Source organism: Benincasa hispida, chromosome 2 (assembly GCF_027475165.1).
Source record: "Benincasa hispida cultivar pf3 chromosome 2, pf3_genome.v1.1, whole genome shotgun sequence".
Taxonomy (NCBI): Eukaryota; Viridiplantae; Streptophyta; class Magnoliopsida; order Cucurbitales; family Cucurbitaceae; genus Benincasa; species Benincasa hispida.
The window spans coordinates 23,265,990-23,282,273 of NC_143479.1; the positions used below are offsets into that span (position 1 = coordinate 23,265,990).

Consider the following 16,284-nt stretch of genomic DNA (forward strand, 5'->3'; position numbering starts at 1 on the left):
ACTGAAAAATTAAAGTTACAATCTATTTGAGTATGTATTTCATTCTCAAAGGAATACTCTTCTTCGTTTAAGATTGTTAATTTTAATTTCTCATGCTCTCAATTATTGTATTAAAAACAAATGCATAAATTTATTATTAAATAACCGATTTTAATATTCATTTTCCGAAAATATGTTGTAGTTTAAAATGAAAACATAGACGACTCTATAGAACTTTTAAAGTTAAAATACTATTTTTTTTTTATCTTGAGTTTTATTTTATCTTAGAGTAGGTAGATTTCAAATATGCTAAGTTAAAATTGGTGTAATGTTTATTATCGACATATCAATTAAAGTTTTTTATTAAGATGGATGTAATGTTGTTTCACTTTTTTCCTTAGAGATTGTGATGAAGGGACCTACATGAAAAATTCAAATTCATAAAAGTAGTAATAAAGTAGTACAGCATATAACATATTAATTAATGAAGTGAGCCCATTCAATTATCTATGAATCAAATTGGATTAAATCTAACATAAACTTCATATTAAATTATGTTGGGAAAAAAAAAAAAAAAAGAAGCATTCCGTTTAATTATTGGGTGTTTTATAATATTTCTCCATATTTTAAACGTAATAATTGAAAAAGAACGTGTGCAAAATACAAATACATAGTGTTAAGGGAAAAAATAAAAATAAAAAGAAAGAAAGAAAGAAAAGAGGAAGCACATGGAATCATGATGGTCATTAAGGCCACCTCCCAATCTCACATCACGAAGGCGGTGTATTCGACGCGCTAAAATGGAGCGTGAAGGTAGACTTTTCCTATCAGAAACGGACAGATCTAGCGTGGGACCGAGCGCCATGTCCCCACGATGCCAACCGTCACCGTTAGATCCGGAAAACTGCCATCCCAGCCGCACGTATAATTATGACATACTACAACCAACATACGTCGTTCCACACGAATTTTGTCAGATTTTTATTCATTTTTTTCCCTTCTAACTTTTTTTTAATAAGAAAATTAATATTAAAATATCTCACACTAACACTACTAATCCAAATCCATCCAACTCAACGTAACAGGTAGCCAGCCGGCTTCGAGAAAACAACAACAATAATATAATAACAACAATAATAAAAATAATAATAAGTTGCAAAAATCACCATGAAAGTATAGAGTTACACTTGTACCCTCAAATTTTTAATTACAAAATTGAGCTTTAAAACTTTTATAAGTCTTAAAATTGAACCCTCAAACCTAACATTTGTTATGATTTCTATAATTAGGTAATTTCAAGGGTCCAATTTTAACATTTATATAAGTTTGTGAACCCAATTATTACAATGAAAAGTTTGAAACTGTTAACCACAATATATTTAAGGGTGATATTTGCAATTTGTCTAAAAAAATATTTGATCCATCATTGAAAAAGTTTATTATGTGGTAAATTATGCCAAACAACTTGTATGAATATACATAAATACAAAATGGTACAACCTAAAATGAATGGAAGTATTTAAAAAAAAAACAATATAATTAAAATAAATTTTCATACTATTTTAGTCTATGTAACTTATCTAAATTTAGTATATATATATCTTTAATAGATCTCGAAATTAGTTTTTGTTATTAAATGGAAGTTAATTTTTAATAAAATTATTATAATAATAAGAATAACGTATATTGAATATCTTTTTTCAAATTTTATAAATTTGGATATTTGCAGGTACAAAAACTAAAACATTTTTTTTAAAAAAAAATTATTAAAATCAGGAGTAATCTCTGTAATCCTTCAGAATTAGGCCCAATATTCTTCTCGGGATTGGTGGTTAAAAAAGAAAAAAAAAAAGAAAAAAAGGAAAATCTCACCACAGAGCTCTCAATTCCTCTATAAATATGAGGCTCTTCTTCTTCTTCCCCTAAAACCTAACTCTCTATTTCTCCCCTCTTTCTCTCTCTAGGGTTCGATACCCTAATTTCTTTCCTTTTTCAGTTGCTGTTCCTATGGCGGTTCTCACAAATAATGCCTCTGTTTGTATTCTTCCACAGCTTTCTTGAACTGCATCATTCCTGAGCCCAAATTCGCTCTCAATTTCCCTCTCTCTCTCTCTCTCTCTCAAAGCGTTTTTTGTTCATTAATCTCTTGCGGTTCAATAAAGCTGTGGGAAGATACAGACAGGGTCAAATCAATTTCATAATTCTTCAATTATCTTCAAATCGCTGGCTGCTACCGGTATATATTTCTTCAATTTCTTCAATTATATTTATATATGATTGATGAATTTCCCTTTATTTTGTGATTTTCCTTTTCAGAAACGGTAAATTGATTTTAGGTCATTTTCTTCCTGAATTTACTCCGAGGAATATGTGAGGTCTCTAATCGCTAATGCCTTATCTTTCAATTTTATTATCTCTGTCCTTTTTTTTTTTTACATGATTCCTTTTATTTTTACTTTGGGATTGGAATTTAATAGCTATGTTCTCCATTGATATAAGGAACTATATCTTGGATGAATTGAAATCCCCTTTTTGTTTATTTTTATTCTACTTTTTGGGGGTTTTTTATTTTTACTGTGACCCCATGTGTAGGTTCCATAGCAGGCAAAAACAAGTTTCTGTGAAACGGCTTTAAAGCTATATATGCCTTTCGATGATGATGATGATGATTTGATTATCATTAATATTATTATTATTATTGATTATATACATATATATAATTCAATTAGTTGCTTTCAAAGGCTATTGGATCTGTACTTTTACTGTGCTCGTAGATAAACCAACAGTTTCATATGTCTCACTGCAGCCATAGATTCCATCGAGGTTTTATTTTACTTTTATATTTTTCACCATTTTTTTTTTCTAAATTTTTTAAATCAAATGGAACAATATGATTTATTATTTATTATTTGAGGGGTTTGAATTTGTGTAACAATGTGAGATCTCTGTGGGTTGAGTTGAATTATTAAAGACGGGGGGAAGGATTATTCTGTGCAGCAGAGTAAATGTGAAATATGAAATTATTCCTATTGTATTGAATGCTAGGTTTAAGGTATTTGGACCACATAACAGAAAGACTTTAATTGGCTCTTTTTTAGCTTCAAACTCCATCAATTCAGGCCATACAAACCCCCTCTTTTTTTCTCTTTTTTTCTTCATTTTGTCATCCTGAGCTATCACATTCACTTTTAATTTGTCTCTCTTTTGTTCTTTTAGTGAATCATTAATGAACTAACTTTAGCTCTTTTCTTAAAAAAATATACATATTCATATACATAATAATTAGGTCATTCAAGCCATTATAGACATGAAGATTTAAATGAATTGGACAATCACTAGTTAGTTTTAAACAAAATTTCATATCATATGCTTGTGTTACTTTTTAATATGCTGTTGAGTTATGTTTGGTAAAGATAAATGTCAATGATTTTTCCCTTACATTACATTGCTAGGTTAAGTTAAACTTTAGTCCTTACTTTTTAAGATGGTGCCCTAATAGGTCTTTGAACATAGAGTTTCTAATCACTCTCTAAAATTTTAATTTAATATCTAATAGCTTCTTGAAAATCCTAAGTGAGTCTTTTTTTTTGACACAAAATCTAAATATTAGTCTCATAAATTAGGATCTCATGAATATGTTATCAGACATTTTTTAAGTTTAATTAGTGTAATTTAGTTATATAATTATTTAAAAATGTATATGATTTGAATTGCAACCATTTTTGTTTAATTAAAAAAATTTTATGAAATATTTTTTTAAAATAATTTTTATAAGAATTTGAACTAATTAAAATTTGGAATAAATGTGAAAAAATATATTACTAAAATAAAATTTGAGATGAACCAGAGAAGATACCAAATTTTTAGGAATCTTAAAATATAATAGATAATTTTTATAGTAGATTAATAAATAAGGTATTTTAGTCTAAGCAGTTAAGATTCTCTTAAAATATTTTTTTAGGATTTCAAGAGTAATTTCAAATCGGCCTTTAAGCTGGTTCATAATAGTAGATTAATTAATAGGTTTTAAGTATTTGCTTGGAAATAAAATGGAAAATATGCATTAATAATTACCATCTTGGTGTATTGAGAATGCTTGAGCGTACATGCTAATTGTCATTTTTTTTTTGTTAAATTATAAAAAATGCCAAAAATGTCTCTGGACTTTATACTTTGTGTCAAAAATATCCTTGAAGTTTTAAAAATTTCAAAATTACCTTAAATTTTAATGAAAAGTTAAAAAGAAATATCATTGTTGTTAGTTTTGGAAATTTCAAAAATACTTTTGAACTTTCAAATGATTTAAAAAATACCCTTAACTAATAAAAGTTCAAAAATATCTCAATTTTTAGTATTTAAACAAAAACTATTAATTTCTTGTGATAAAATGAATTTAAAAATTAAAAAAAAATAACAAATGCTTCGGTTTGATGTTCGAAAATAACCAATTTTAAAATCAATTATATAGACATCCTTATTATTTTTTTTATATATGTACTTTCATATTTCTCTTAATTTTTCAATTCTTTGTTTATATCAATTTAACATACCAAAATGCTGCGAACATGAAGTGTCTTGGAGAGCGAATTGGAAGAAGTATCTCTTCATGCACGCGTATCAAATGGAGAGTGTTGTCTTTGTGAATGGTGTAGGACACAAGTGTGCTAGTGTTTAAGTAACGTCATGCCTCCTCTTGCTCACCTCTTGAATTGCATTTGAAACGTCTCGCTTCTTTTACTCGATAACCTATCTAAAAATTAAAATAAATATTAAATTTCTAAGAACCAACACGATTTAGGTTAATACTTTTAAAATTTGACTATGTCCCGACAACTTCTTTTGCTCGATAAACATGATTTAGACGGATACTTCTTTAATTTGACTATTTATGGTTTTGGTATGCTTCAAGTGGAGATTTTGATTTTAAAATTTTGTGAAATTTTGTAGTATTTTATGTTCAACTTAAAATTTTGGTTTTTATTTTGATTGTTTAGAAAATTGGTGTAAAGCTAAGAATTGAAAAATTAAAATAAATATGAGAGTACACATATGAGTAAAATGAGGATATCTATATAATTTTGTTTCTTTTCAAATCAAAAAATTCAAACAAATTGATCACTAGGAGGATTTTTTATTTTATTTATTTTTAAAGTTATTTTTATCATGGAATTAATTGTTTCTGTTCAAATACGGTGGAGGTATTTTTGAACTTTTATTAAATGAAGGTTATTTTTGAAAGATTTTGAAAGTTTAGGGTTATTTTTAAACAAAATTTTAACGGTTTTCATCCAAAACTAACAACAAGGGTATTTTTGAACTCTTTGAAAGTTTAAGAGTATTTTTGAAATTTTTAAAATTTCACATGCATTTGTAAAGTTTAAAAGCATTTTTTATAATTTAACCTCTCTTTTTTAATAAATATTGTTCAAATCGGGAAACATATTGTTTAATTTACTTCCTCTTCTGTTGGGCAATGTTCTTGAAGTTGGGTTATTTCAATTTTTAAGTCTAGGCTTTAAGAAATTTATGCATCATAAATTGATGAAGTAATATGAATTTAAGGTCTTTTTCCATTTTTCTTTTTTTAAAAAGGTCACATGGATTTAAGGTCTAATTGTCAAGATCGTAGCACATTTTTAAATAAAAAGTATTATGTGTAGTTTTCATGAACTTCAATTTTCAAAACAAGAGGACATAATTTTCATCAATTTGGAACCTGTGTTTTAATTTTCATATTCGCTATAATTTTAAAGATGGTTGTGTAATTAGAAACCAATAGATAATTGTAAGTACGTAAATAATATAGTTTGCAAATAAAATTATATGAGACCTTAAGTATTAATTGAGGTTCTATTTGATATCTCCTCAAGTTTTTGTCCCTTTTGAATTAGGCCTATAAACACAAGTTACATGAATTGGTTCTTTGTTTTGTTCTACATTTTTTTTTAGTGTTTTTAAAATTTTTTAAAACTAAGAAAGACTAGTTTTTTGTTTCAACTGTTTAGTTAGAAAAGATAAAACCATAATAAAATAACACTTTGCTCGAGAATTAAACATTCTATTCTTTTTTTACCCTTAAATTTAGAAATACTATTTTTACTTATTGATTTCTTTATTTGATTGTCTTAATTTTAGAAATATTTTCAAAATTCAACCTAAGTTTTGACAACTAAAAAAAGTAGTGTTTTAAAAACTTTGCTTGTTTTTGTTTTTAAAATTTGGGTAAAAATTTAAATATTTACTTTATAAAATGAAGATCAAAATTAAGAAATCTTTTAGAGAAAAAATAAAATTCCAAAATTAAGGTTTCATTCGATAATTATTTGATTTTTTTATTTTTTATTTTTCAAAATTGAGCCTATATATACTTTTTCTATTTTTAAATTTCTTGATTTGTTATCTACTGGTTATCAATATTTTCAAAATTCAAGTCAAAATTTGAAAACTAAAAAAAAAAAAATTTATAAATACTCGCTTTTGTTTTTGAAATTTAGTTAAGAATCCAACTTTTGTACATAAAAAAATATAAACTATGGTAAGAAATTGAAAGAAGATGGGCTTAGTTGAAAATTTTGCCACTAGAAATCATTTTAAGGCTGCTTTATTACCAAAATTTTATATAGAACAAAAAATAATATTTTGTAAAATAATTAAATTCTTGAAATAATTAATAGAAAGGGAAAAACCTTTCAAGCATCCCGTGAAGCAAAAGGGTAAACCCTGCACCACTTCAAATTTGATCACGAAAAGCTTCTGAATCTACACTACAATTATTTGCACTATAAAAATTAAACTCTTATTTTTTTTAATATCATAAAAATTTATATAAAAAACATTTTCTTAAAAAAAAAAGAAAAAGAAATTACTACTTTAATTAGGTTAGATATTGGAGAGATGAGTTTTGGGTTGGGTAGTGTTCTTACACAGTCACACAGAGCCTTCAATCCTTGTAATTAATATAGCCCATACCCATTTGTTTAATTCATCTTTTACAGGTCATACATCCAACTATCTTATATTAAAAAAACTTGGTTCATAATTATAATGAGAACATTCACTTAGATCTACCATAATTTAATTATTGTTCTTCATAACATAATGTTTTTTTTATTTTACTTATAATATAATATTTAATGGTACAATGTATTGTCTCTTAAGGTCGATTCGTGATCCACTGATGCAAACACAAAGATTCTAAATTCCACTTTATAGTTCATCAAAAGCTCTCTCTTTATTGTTATTATTATTATTTAGAAACTTATTATAGGGTGATGACATATATAAATATATATTTGTAATAATTTTTGAATTTAATGAAAATGTTTTGTTGCATTTAAACATGGTTATGTTGGTAAAAAAGGGTTTTTTTTTGTCTGATTTTGTAGGATCAAAGTCAAAAAGAGGGTTTGGATTATTTGTTTGTCTGAGTTTTGATGGAAAAAAGGGTGAAGATTTCTTGTGCTTTGTGAGAGGTTAGAAATTCGAAAAATTGAGATTAGCGAAGTAAATTAATTAAAATGGTTTAATTAGAACAGCAAGTTCCTCGGTGTTAACGCATAATTCCTTGTCTCCTTTTGTCATTTTATACTTAAAAAAAAAAAAAAGAGAAGTTTTATTCTTCTCTTTCCAAATTTGAGAATTAAAAAAAACATGTTTTAGTTCACAATTTTATTATACTTTTTTCAAGTATAATTTAAATTGATATTCTGCATAATAACATTGTTGAACAATTGAATATGATGATGATATTTATTCATTTTTTCATTGTTTATCTCACACATTCTCTACTTGACTTTAAAAACCTTTATTAGGTCACCAAAAAGATATTTCCTTTGTACCTTACTCAAATAAAAGGAAAAATCCACTGAATATGGTTTATAATAAAGCCACACTACCATTTTGTCTTACACTTAAAAGTACTATGTATTGAAGAGATTCAAAATTAGTGTATACTGATATGACCAAATTACATATTTCAACACATTAGATTTACGTTTAAGTACATCCAAAATTTCAGCTGTATCAAAATCAAGTACTCATAAGCACAGTCAATCACATTTTGAATGAGAGGAAGGGAAAGAGGGAGTTGTTTGAAGCAAAGGAAAAGACAAAATGAAAGTTAAAAAAAAAAATGATGTGAAAAGGAGGAGAGAGATAATGTTGATACAAAATGAAAAAGAAAGAAAAGAAAATTCAATTTATACCTTGAAATTTTGAGTTGTATTAATTAAGATAAATAATTATTAATTAAATTAATTTTAATTCTAAATTTTTATGATTCTATTGAATTAACAAGAGGAATCATCATATGATAAAAAAGAAAAAAATATATGAGTGGATGAAAAATCACTACTATCCGTTTCAATCAAATATCTCTCGCTTAAAAAAGTTTTACGTACGTATGAAATATATTAACGGCTGTAAAATAAAATATTAACGGAGAGTTCTGATTTAAAAAAAAAAAAAAAATTAGGAGAGAGGAGACAGTATTTGTACTTCGTGGGAGTACAAAAATACCAAATTGCAATAAAATTTCTAAATAAATGAATAAAGTTTGGCATACATGGTAACAAATGTAAATAAATTATTCCTAGAAAATTACAAATAAATGTAAATAAATCAATTGATTATTGATTAAAGAAAAAGAAAAGTAATATTGTCCAGATTTTGACCCCCTTCCTGCGCCAGCCGCTTGTTTACTGCTTTGTATAAATACCACCAATTATCAATATCGACATCAGCTTTCTCTCACTTTTCAACCTATTATTTAGGTTTGAACTCGTGAACTGAACCAAACCGAATCGATTTGAACGAAACTATTTGTTGACAAAATGCCAATGAATACTCTCTGCTGGAAGAAGATAGAGACAGAAAAAAGAGTAGAGCCTACCTAGCTACCTAACCTAATATAATACATTAAATTGAAGAAAATTTATCATGAACTAAACTAAATTACATGAGTATGAAATCTATTAAACCCAATTGTTTCTTGGTTTAATTTGAATTATGATGAGTGAAAAATGGTGAAAGGTGGGTAAAAAGATATAGAGTGAGATACAGAAGGGAGAAAGAGTGAAAGACAGACAGTGGTTAAAAAAAGGGTAGTGGGTCAGATATTGACAAAATTAGACCTTTTTCACAGAAATGTAGGAGCATATAAGGGGGGGAAAATAAAATTAAAATATTAACAAAAATTGTTTACATATATAATTTTTTTTTTTTTTTTTTTTTTTTTAAAAAAAGTGGCAGTGGCAGAACTGAGAGAGGGCAGAAGCAGTCTACTCTACATGAAGATCAGTATCATGATTGAAGATAAAAAAGAAAAGTTGGGGAATCTTCTCTGCAGAGTAATTCCCTTTTCACCCTATTTTAATTTTAATTTTTATTGAATGAATCTCCAATTCAATCTTCTCTCAACATTAAGGTACTAAAAGTAATATTTAAGTTTCATGTAAATCCATACTCACATGAAAAATAATTTTTTACTGCACAATAGATAGATGGTCATTTGAAAATTAAAATTCTCCATTGTTTAATTAATTAATTACATGTATTAATAAAAGCTCTCTCCCCATGCATGGTTCAAACGTGTTGCAGTACCTAAACAAAAGTTACAAATTTGAATAATTCCTTCCTCAACTTCTTTCTTTTCGTTCTTCATCCTTGTCTCTTGACTTTAAAAATATATATATATATATATATATATATATATATATATATATATATATAATGGAGAAATGCAGAAAATGAAGATAAAAAAGAGCAGGAAGGAAAAATATATAAAAAGAAAATTATAATACCTGGAGGGAAGAAATTTAGGTAATGAGAATTGAGAGAAGAAAGAAGCTTGAAAGTGTCATGATTTCCCACAGCTTTCTTGAGCTTCAAAATTTATTCGAAAATTAAAAAGGAAGAAGTTCAAGAAAGCTGTGGAAAAACATGGCCAGCTCCTAATTTGCGACACACACAGATCCAACAACCCAGCCTTCTTCAGATCTTAACTTAACCAAGAAAATTTTTGGGGCTGAGAAATTAAATGAAATGACTACGCTGCCACTGCTGCTTCTTATTGCAAACTTTCTAAAGGACCACTCTACCATATATAACCCTCTCCCCATCAACTTTTTTTTTTTTTTTTTTAATAAATAAAAATTCCTTTACTTTCCCCTTGTGAGTGCGCAGTGGGGTACAATTTTAAACCCCAAAAGAAAAGAAAAAAGAACAAAAAGATTATGGTAATAATAATGGAGTTAATTTTTTGTTTGAAGCAAGGGGTAAAAATGAATACGTTATGATATGGATGTAATTTTCAGAATTAACCATAAGCTTGGCTGGCCCTCACATGCAGCCATGTGATGAAGATCCCTTTTCATTTTAATGGGATTTTAAGGTATGGGTTGTTTACGTTCTGGTCCCATTTCTTATTTCTTATTTCTTATTTTGTTTAAATTAAAATTTTAATTTTGTCTCTATAGTTTCTATAGAAAGTTAATTAGAATTTAGTTTATGTAATTTATAATTAAAAAATTATACTTTTGATTTGATAAACCACTTGGACTGATTATGAAAATTTATCAAATTATGAGGATTAATTTCTAACTTTCTTCCACATTATAATAAAGAAAATTAGAGAAATTTTGATTGGGAGGGAAGAAGAGTATGGGTATATTGGAGTGGTTGGAGGATAACATAGAGATATTATTGTCACATGATGTGCGGTTATATGTTAGGATGTGGAAATTTGTGGGCCCTTAAAAGTGGGTATTCTTGGGCCTGGGGCCTCACTTCTTTCTCTCTCCAAGTGGGCCATAGCCCACTAATAATTTCATCCAAATAAAAATTAAAATATTAAAAAAGAAAAAAAAAAGCTTTGAGAGGGAGAGGGCGGAAAAACAAAACAAAAAATAATAATGAAAATTCGATTTCAGAGTCCTGGCTGACACGTCCACGTCACCACCACCAGTTGGGTATGAGTTAAGAGAGAGTTGATATTTGATTTACAATGGAGGGCTTTGTTTAAAATTTGTAATGTCGCATCCATGTTTGTACCTCCTTAAAAGTTATTTTATGATCCCAATACTTTATTTTTTTTTTAAAAAAAAGAAAAACCTTTATTGAAAAAAATCATATTTTAATTATCCAATTTTAAGTCACATTTATCAAATCGTAATGAAAATTAGTGATTTAATGAAATACTATTGATGAATCAATCGTAATAAGTCTGAATTGCAAACGTAATTAAATTGTTTTTTTTTTTATTATATTTACTTAAAATTATAAATTTATCACATTTATTATTTCTGTTATTGTTACCATTACCATCTACCCCTAATGGTAATGGCGAAAGTGAGTGTAACATGACAGTTTCATAATTTTTATGTTTTTATAGTACAATATTGGTAAAAGTAAAGATAAAGGTAGTAGGTCCACATAATTTTCAAGTACAATATGCTTGAGCACCTTGTGATTTTCAATTAGATTATCTTTTAATTACAGATTTGGAGGCAGATCCTACAATTCATTATGATTGCAGATTCAAAGTAAACAACAACAAATATAACAATTGTGGTCCATTTTTTATTTTACATTACGTTTAAGTAAATATCGTCTTATAGTTTTTATTTTTTAACATTCCAATCAATATTAAGTTTAGTATATTGAAGTTATTTTTTAATTGAAGTTGGATAAATGGTGATAATAATTTTCATGTAAATAACTATAATATGAAAATATGTTTTTAAAATTTATTGTAAATATACTCATTGATATCAATTTTTTTAGAAAAAAGTTAACAATAAACTAGAATTAGGGACTAAATTTAAGATATATTGAAAATATAGAGACTAAAATTGGATAATTTAAAATTTATGAAATACAATTAATCAAAGAGAAATTGTGTAGGATGGTCCAAACGAGATATCCAATTAAAAATATGACTAATTTTTCAATTTTATGATTTATGACCAAATTGTTATGTATCTCTCCATTTAATTTTTCAATCTTGCCCCCACAAGGCTTCCATCAAGTAGTTATATCGTTTCACGATTTTAGCAAATCTACAAGTGTAAGATCATTTATTTTTCTTCTTTCAATTTGCTTTTAATTTTAAGAACCAGACTCCTCATCTTCCTTCTTTTATTCAAAATCCTTTCTTTAATCGATTAAATGGAAAAATAACAAGAACTGACCTTCTTTGTTGGGTGATATATTTGTTAACTTGTTAATAACCATTGCTTCTTTTTAGGAGTTGATTTTTTTTTTGATAAGTTGGTTTGTTAAAATAAATCATACATTCCTTAATTTGAGGAATTTGTTTGTTTTTATTTATATTTTCAATTTACTAGTATTTTGGTTAGATATTTTAAGTGTCAATATTTTTAGAAAACATTAAAAGTTACCATAAACTTGGCAAGAAAGTCGCATCTTATTATAGATAATTAATTTCATTAAATTCAAAACCTTAAACTTTTATAAATGTTGTAAAATTTTCCCGCCCTATTACTAGAAAATGTTGCAATTTTTTTTCTTCAATCAAACACCATGATTAGGCTTGTTTTTGTAATCTGGTAAAACCCACGTGTATACACTTTTTAACCATTTCTCAAGTGGGTTACTAATAGGTAAAATTTAAATCAATACATTTGTAAAGAATTTAAGGTTAAAAACTGAAATGGTATAATTTTAACATATGTGTAGTACTAGCATAGGTTATAGGTGTCATTTTTTTTTAAAAAAAAAAACTAGAGGTGTCAAAAGTTCTAGAATAGATTAGCACTAGATTAAATATTGGATTATTTACAAATTTGATCATAATAATTTGAAAAAGTTAGAATTTAAACTCTGTAATTTTTAAATCTAGAATTTAATCCTTATACAATAAAACTTAATAAATAGTCTCTATAATTTGTTAAAATTTTCATAAATAGTCTCTATATTCTCATAAATGATCCCTTCCATGAAGGCTATTTATGAAAGTTAGAGACTAAATTATGATAATTTTCCAATCATAGAGATTAGATTTACAATTTAACCTTAAATATTTGATAAGAAAAAAATTATTTTAATGTCAAATTTTTTGACTAAAATAGTAAAATAATATTTAGAAATTTAGACACCCAAAACCAAATAAGTGAAAGAACTAAATATACAATGTAACTAAAAAGTTTCCTATAAAAGCAACACAAAAAATTAACTTATTGAGTTGTAATAAATATATTTATATGAACCAATTACTCAATACTGCAACAATTAATTTTTTTTTTCTTTTAACGTGAATTATAGATAAAATGTGATTAATTTTATTCTTCCTTTTAACATGAATTACAAATTTAATATGATTTTTTTTTTGTTGAAAATCTACTATTATTTAATGTGAATGGTAGGTTTTCAGATAATCTGAGAATTTTCTTTTGATTTTTTTCTTTTAATGTCAATTATAAATGAAATGCGATTTTTATTTTTTATTCTTTATTTTGACGTTAATTAGAGATGAAATATGATTTTTTTTTTTAAAAAAAAAATCTACTATCATTTAATGAGAATGGTAGATTTTTAGATAACTTGAGATTTTTTTAAATATTGTTTTCTTTTAATGAGAATTAGAGATAAAATGTAATTTTTTAAAACATTTTTTCTTTTAATGCAAATGCAAAAAATAGAAAGAAATTTTTATTTAATGATTTAAATGTGAAATTACCTAAGATATCAAAAGTTTCTCCCCTATAACCTATTTTAGATAGTATAGATATAAATACACGTGTTTTCGATAATGTTAAAAGGTTGAATCCTCTATTGAAGGAATTGAATTCCTTAGTGAAAGCGTGTGAATGTTGTGTCATTGATTGTCAATTTTGAAAAACTCTAAACAGAGAAATAAAACAAAGAATATAGGATAAACATATACTTATAGCATGCTTCTAGAGAGGAAAAAGGAAGAGAAGAACTTACCTTTGTAGATCTTTCTTCTTCATGTAATTCCTCTTCACAGATCACGAATGGTAGAACTTCTCTGCATGAACTTCTTCCATGAACCAAAAGAACAGCAACAAGATATTTCTCTTAACACAACCACTAGATTACCTTATTATTCTTTGGAATTAGCACCAAGGAAGAGTGGTCTCCTTATTTTGGTAGGGAAGAGTGATAATTTAGAGAACAACTTTCGAGAGAAATTTTGCAGAGATAATTCTAAAATCTCAGACACCAACAACTCTACAATTCTTTTCCTTTTTGGTTATCTCTCACGAGAGGATGAGTAGAGGGGAGTTATAACTCCTTCCACACTGGGAGTTATTTTGTATTTTATCAATTAATTTATAAATACATATATGAAAACCAATTAACATATATAAAAAAAATTAATAATGTTAATTAACTAACATTTAATTAATCAACTATTAAATATCACATATTTAATATTATTTGAATCACATTCAAACTACATCCTCTCACATAACCTATAGTTTTAATATGAATCTTAGTCATATTAATTTTAACATATAGTTTTATATGAATCTCATTCACATAAATAATATTTAAATCTTATTCAAATATTATCTATCTCATATTATAAAGTATAAATATTGAATCTTATTCAAAATTAACTTTATAATATAATGTATCTATATACATTATATTAATTGTAATTTATACAATTAATTTTCTTATTTAATTCAAACAATTCAAATTAATCCAAAAACTTATTAATACTTATTTTTTACCCTTAATGAGTTAGCAAAGATATCTTATGGACCTACAGATTAGAAGCTCCAATAATACGAGATTAATTAATTAAACTCTAATTAAATTAATCAACATTCGTTAACCGCAAGTCAACCTTTCACGAATTGTCCGTAACAACAACTGGGTCAAATTACCGTTTTACCTATGTAGTTACATCTACCATCTTAAGTACCACTGATCCTTGTAGTGAACAAACTGTTTATAGTTCAACTATAAACCATTCCTCTCGGGCTAGTGAGAGGGTGAGGTCTCATTATGCAAGAGTTATAATAAGCTATTAAGGGAACAATTCATCTACTTACTCTAAAGATGGGAAGGAGCAAATTCCATCTCGTGTAATTGTTTTTCGAGCTCCCTACTCAGATAAATCCCTAAAATGGTAGGCTTATTCAGTCGGAGAATCTGGCCACTCTCACCCATATAGATCAAAGGATCCCCCTCATAGACAAGTGATCACAACTCACTCAAGATTAAGGTCGAGTCACCTATGGTCATGCTATTGAAATGTTAATCTCTTCAAGTAACGACGTTATAGAGAGAGATTAATCATTTCACGGTTTAATCTTGTACAAACTCTTTGTATAGGATATGTCAACTCACACATCTCCACATGAATGATTAAGATCACATCGATTGTAACACTTTACAACTATTTTAACAATTACAAAGTGAGTGGTATATGTAGTGTCACGAGGATAAGTTACCCAATCTTATTGATATACTACAGACCATTTAGGTTATTACTTAAACGTGATCCACTTGTATGTCAACCACATACATGTTTAAGTTATATAAAATAACCTTCGATCTTAGTTTATTGGATTAGGTTAATGCAAATCTCGTAGGGTCCTGTAGTTTGTAAACATCTATATGTACAAACAATTTGATCATTTATAATATGAAATATTTTATTCACTTCAGTCATGAAATATGAGATATTTTAGTTGCATTAACCATAAATCAATAAACTAAGATCCCTGGTTATCGTTATAACTTAAGCATGTATATGGAGACATACAAGTGGATCGTGCATTAAGTGCTAACCTAAATGGTCTGTAGTATATGGATAAAGGAGGGAAACCTTATCTTGGTGACACTACGAGTGTGACCCGCTTTGTAGATGTTACAAGTGTTGTAAAGTGCTACAAATGGTTTGATCCTGACCATTCATGTATTAGACATGCGAACGGGGATGCTCTATACAAAGGAGTTTGTATAAGACCGGACCACGAAATGTTTAGTCTCGTTATATAACACCGTTCATGACAGAGACTTTCATTTCACTAGGATGACCATAGGTAACATGACCTTAATCCTGAGTGAGTTGTGAAATCCAACCTATGAGGGCGGTGCTTTGATTTGCATGGGTGTGAGCGACCAAATCGCTGACTCAAATCTACCACTTTGGGGATTTTTCTGATTGAGGATGTGGGAACTTAGCTACACAAGACAAAATTCACTCCTTCCCTAAAGCAGGAGTAAGTAGATTAATTGCTCCCTTAAGGGCTGATTCTTGGGTTTGAACAATGTGGCGCCACACCTTCTCTTGGCCCGAGAAAGGTT

At 27.2% G+C, this 16,284-nt stretch overlaps 2 long non-coding RNA genes across 6 annotated transcripts in view; one reads left to right on the top strand and one right to left on the bottom strand.

The window, feature by feature from the left end:
* The first annotated feature begins 1,819 nt into the window (after positions 1–1,819).
* Positions 1,820–16,284, top strand: part of LOC120071371 (uncharacterized) — a 28,428-nt gene continuing 13,963 nt past the window's right edge. For 3 of the 5 annotated variants that reach the window (XR_016527987.1, XR_016527988.1, XR_016527990.1), the window contains exons 1-4: positions 1,820–2,354; positions 7,365–7,451; positions 9,223–9,326; positions 10,293–10,369. This is a non-coding gene — a long non-coding RNA (uncharacterized LOC120071371). The remainder of the gene's footprint in view (positions 2,355–7,364; positions 7,452–9,222; positions 9,327–10,292; positions 10,370–16,284) is intronic. The other 2 variants (XR_016527992.1, XR_016527991.1) reach the window with 2 other exon arrangements.
* LOC150037738 (uncharacterized) lies at positions 8,486–10,285 on the bottom strand. Its single transcript, XR_016527993.1, has 2 exons — positions 9,780–10,285; positions 8,486–9,579 (listed from the first exon to the last, which is right to left on the bottom strand). It is a non-coding gene; the product is annotated as an uncharacterized LOC150037738 (long non-coding RNA).